Below are 5,000 nucleotides of genomic sequence, written 5' to 3'. Positions count from 1 at the left end.
CTCATCTCTCTTTTCTCTCCCTTTATCCTCTTTTCCTTCTTTCTCTCCTTTCTCTCCCCTCCTTTCTTCTCCTCTTCCTCTCTCCTTCTTTCTCTCCTCTTTCCTCTCCTTCTTTCTTCCCTTCTTTCCTCCCCTTCTCTCCTCTTACTAGCCTCCTTCTCTTCTCCTCTTCTTCTCTCTCTCCTTCTTTCTTCTCCTCTTCCTCTCTCCTTCTTTCTTCTCCTCATTCTCTCCTCTTATTTCTTCTCCTCTTTATCTCTCCTTCTTTCTTCTCCTCATTCTCTCCTCTTATTTCTTCTCCCTCTTATCATCTCCTCCTCCCTGATCGCATTCCTCCCTTCACTCTCTCCCACACCTCATTCCTTTCCTCATTCCTCCCCTCTCCTCCCTTGTCCCCCTCCTTTTCCTCTTCTTTTTCCCCATCCACCACCCCCTTTCCCCTCTTCTCCTCCTCCCACCCCCTTTCTCATCTCTCCTCATCCCACACCTCCCCTCTCCCCCTCCTATCTCCCCCCAACACCCCCCTTCCCCTCACCCCCTCCCATCCCCCTATCTCCCTCCTCTTCCTCACTCCCCGTCACTCCCTCATCCCACCGCCCCCTTCATTACAGGTTTTCATAAACGCTCATCTCCTCCTTTTTAAAGCCATTCCCAATTTCCACGCTCCCCCCGTTTATTTCCCAATTTCCCCCCCTTCCCTCCTTTCCCCCCACCTTTCCCCCCCCCCACCCCCCCTTCCCCCTATTTCCCCCCCTTTTCGCCCCCCCCCCCCCTTCTCCCCTCACCCCCAAACCTATTCCCCTCCCCCCCTTCCCCTCCCCTCCCCTTCCCCTCATTCTCCTTTCGCCTCCCTTCCCCTCGCTTTTTCCCCTTTTTCCCCATCCCCCCCCTCCCCTTTCCCCCCTTTGCCCCCCTTCCCCCACTTTCCCCTTTCCCCCATTTCCCCTTTCCCCTCATCTCCCCCCCCCTCCCCCTCCCCTACCGCCCTTCCCTCACTCCCTTTCTCCACCCCCCCTTTTCCCCATCCCCTTTCCCTCTCTTTTTTTCTTTCTCTATCCTCAACATTTATTCCCCTTTACCTCCATCTTCCCTCCCCCCCCCACCCCTCCCTCCTCCCTCCCTCCCCCCACCTCTTTCCTCTCCTTCTGTCTTTACTTCTTTTTTATTAGCGGTTTCTCTCCATTGATTTTCTTTTATTTTCTTTCTTTCCCTTTCGTTTATTTTCCATTTGTTTACGTCGTGTTTTTTTTTTTTTTTTTTTTACGCGTCTGTTTTCTGTATCTTTTCATTTTCCCTGTCATCTGTTTCTTTGTTTGTTTTTATGTATTTATTCCTTTATTCATTTTCTTTTTTTTCTTTTTCTTTTTTTTTGTTCTACACATTTTTTTTTAAAGATCAGTGAAGACATAGAAATACCCCCAAGAAAAATACGATCAATCGAAATACAGAAAACAAATAAATATAATGATGAAATATAAAAAAATGGATAAATATAAATAAATAAAAAAAAAGGAAAAAAATGTGCGAGTAATTTAGAAACCAAACCGAAAAGAAGTGAAAAAAAAAATATATATATAACTTCAAAATGGGTTTATATGAGCGTCTAGGGAGGAGTAAAAAAAAAAAAAAAAAGACGCGTGTCTAAAAAAAAAAAAAAGTGTAGATTTCAGGTAGAAAAATCCTGAGGAAAGGTGAATGTCTTGAAAAAATCTTGTGTGAGTGAAGGCAAGATCTCTGACTGTTACGTGTGTGTTGTTTTGCGTGTGTGTAAGAGGGTTGCGTGTTCTGTGTGTATGTGTTGTGTGTGTTGTGTTGGTGTGTGTGTGTGTGTGCGTGTTCGTTCCTGTGTATGTATTTGTATATCCTCATGTCTTTATGGTTATGTGTATGTGCGTAAGTGTATGTGTATTCACATGTGTGTGTGTCTTTGTATACACGCCTGTGTATTTGTGTATCTTCATGTCTTTGTGGTTTTGTGTGTGTGTGTGTGTGTGTGTGTGTGTGTGTATGTGTGTATGTGTGTGTGTGTGTATTCTTTCACTTTAAGAGATGATAATTTTTTTTTTCTGAAGCGATTTTCTTCCAATCAATCTTGATCGCTTTATAGACACCTATCCCTTTCAACTTGTGTTTCTTCTTCATTTTTTTTCTTTTTTCTTCTACTTCTTTGTCCCCCGTTTTCTCCTCTCCTTTCTCCCTCCGTCTCCCTTCCGCTGAAATAGTCACTAGATTGATTACTTATTAACAAAACAACTACAGTTTCTAAGGAACGTTGGATCATCATCAAAACCTTTGTCGTATTTTTTTTTTTTTTTTTTTTTATGTGTTTGAGAAATCGAGATGAAGTTAATAGATGTGAATCTTAATATGATTCTTCCTTTTCTTCATCTTCTCTTTCTTCATATTCTTTTTTTTATCTTTATTTTTTTCGTTTTTTTCTCCTTCTTCTTCTTCTTTTTCTTCTCCTTTCTAATTTCTTCTTTTCTTCTCTTTCTTCTTCTTTATCCTTATTCCCATTTTTCCCCGTTCTTCTCTTCCTTCCCCTTTTCCCTCTTCCCTTCTTTTTCCCCCCATTTCTTTTCCCTTTTTCCCATTCCCCCTTTACCCATTTCCATTCCCCGTCTTCCCTTACCCTTTCCCTTACCATTTCCTTCCCATTCCCTTAAAAACCATTTCCTTTACCATTTCCTTCCCCTTTCCCTACCCATTTCCCCTTATCCTTTCCCCTTACCCATTTCCCCTTATCCATTTCCCCTTACCCATTTCCCCTTACCCATTTCCCCTTAACCCATTTCCCCTTACCCATTTCCCTTACCATCTCCCTTATCCGTTTCCCCTTACCCATTTCCCCTTTCCTTCCCCTTACCATTTTCTTCCCCTACCCATTCCCCTTATCCTTCCCTTCCCATTTCCCCTTATCCTTTCCCCTTACCTTTTCCCCCTTACCACTTTCCCCTTATCCTTTTCCCTTACCATTTCCCCCCTTTCCCTTTCTCCCTTTCTACCCATTTCCCCTTACCCATTTCCCCTTACCCATTTCCCCTTACCCATTTCCCCTTACCAATTTCCCTTACCTTTCCCCTCCCCCTTTTCCAAACCTTCCCATTCCCTTCCATTTCCCCCTATCCGTTTTCCCCTTCCCATTTCCTTTTCCCCTTACCCATTTCCCCTTATCCGTTTCCCCTTACCCATTTCCCCTTTACCCTATTCCTTTTTTTCCACCTCCCTCCATTCCATCCCTTTTACCCTTTTTTTCCTCTTTCCCTTTTTCCCTTCCAATCTCCTTCCCTTTTCCCCTTTCCCCTCCCCCCATTCCCCATTTCCCCCCCTCCTAATTTCCCCCTTTCCTTGCTTTAAAACAACCAACCCAAACCTCCCACCCCCTTTTAAAGTATTTTGGTTTCCCCCCCTTCAACTCTCCTCCCCCTCCTCCCCCCCCTTCTCTCCCCCCTTTATTTTCCCTTATAAATTTCCCTCCTCCTCCCTCTCTCCAATAAAAATCCCCTCTTTCCTTCATTATTTCCCCCCTCCTCTCCCCCTCTATTTCCCCTTACCCATTTCCTCTCTTCCTCCCCCCCATATATATCTCTCCTTTTCCCCTTACCCATTTCTCCTCCTCCCCCCTTATTTTCCCTTACCCATTTCCCCTCCTCTTCCCTTTCCTCCTCCCCTTATTTCCCCTTATATCCATCCTCCTCCTCCCGTATATACACCCCCTTCTCCCCTTACACATTTCCCCTCCTCTCCCCTCTCTTCCTCCCCCTTATTTACCCTTACCCATTTCCCCTCACTCTTTCCTTTTCCTCCTCCCCCTTATTTCCCCTTACCCACTTCCCCTCCTCCCCGCTCTCTTCCTCCCCCTTATTTCCCCTTACCCATTTCCCCTCACTCTTTTCCTCCTTCCAGCGAGACACAAGGAGGAGGAAGGGAAACCAACTCTATACCCAGGAAGCTGACCTCAAGGGAGAGTAGACGGTTTCGCCAAAAAACCCCAAGTTTCCCCTCGAGAAATCAACGTATGCCAAAATGATGAAGGGGGGGGGTGAAGGGGGGATGCCAAGGGTGGGCAAGGGGGCAGGGGGGAGGGGGAGGGGGATAGAGATAAGGTGGGTAAGGGGGCAGGGGGAGGGGGAGGGGGGACAGAGATAAGGTGGGTAAGGGGCAGGGGGGAGGAGGGGATACCAGGGTAGGGAGGGACAGGCGGTATGGGGCATGGGCAGGGGGGTGGGGGGGTGGGGGGAGGGGTTGGAGAGGCAAGTGTACATCCTTTTTGGGGTTTATGACCCCCTCCCCCTCCCCCTCCCCCTCATCCCCCCCCCTTTTCCTACCCGTTTCGGCGGCATTTCCAAAATTGCATTTTCTTTTTATTCTTGGGAGACACGCACAAAAAAGGGAAAAAAGATGGAAGGAAATTTGTTTACATCTTTGAGGTCTGTTTTTTTTTCTCTCTCTCTCTCTTTTCTTCTTTTCTTATTTTTTTTTCTGTTTTTTTTCTTTTCTTTTCTTTTCTTTTCTTTTCTTTTTTCTTTTTTTTTTTTTTTCTTTTTTTCTTTCTTTTCTTTTCTATTTTTTTCTTTTTCTTTCTTTTCTTTCTTCTCTTTTCTTTTCTTCTTTTCTTTTCTTTTTCCATTTCTTTTCTTTTCTTTTCTTTTTTCTTTTCTTTTCTTTCTTTCTTTTGGTGTTTGGGGAGTCGTAGGTTTTTTTTTTTTTAATCAATATATTTCTTTGTTTAGTTATCTATTCGTGTGTTTATTTACGTATTTATATATTTCTATATCTGTCTATCTATTTATCTATTTGTATATCTATCTATCGATCTATTTATCTGTTTGCTAATTTTTATCTATCTATTTATCTATCAACTTATTTTTATCTGTCTTTTTTTTTTTTTTTGGCTTATCTTTACCTATCTATCTATTTACTTATGTTTATGTATCTTTGTTTACCTATTTTACCTATCTATCTATTTAGTTATTTTTACCTATTTTTTTTTTACTTAT

Source organism: Penaeus monodon, chromosome 4 (genome assembly GCF_015228065.2).
Source record: "Penaeus monodon isolate SGIC_2016 chromosome 4, NSTDA_Pmon_1, whole genome shotgun sequence".
In the NCBI taxonomy this organism is placed as follows: Eukaryota; Metazoa; Arthropoda; class Malacostraca; order Decapoda; family Penaeidae; genus Penaeus; species Penaeus monodon.
Note: the sequence above shows the minus strand (reverse complement) of the source record.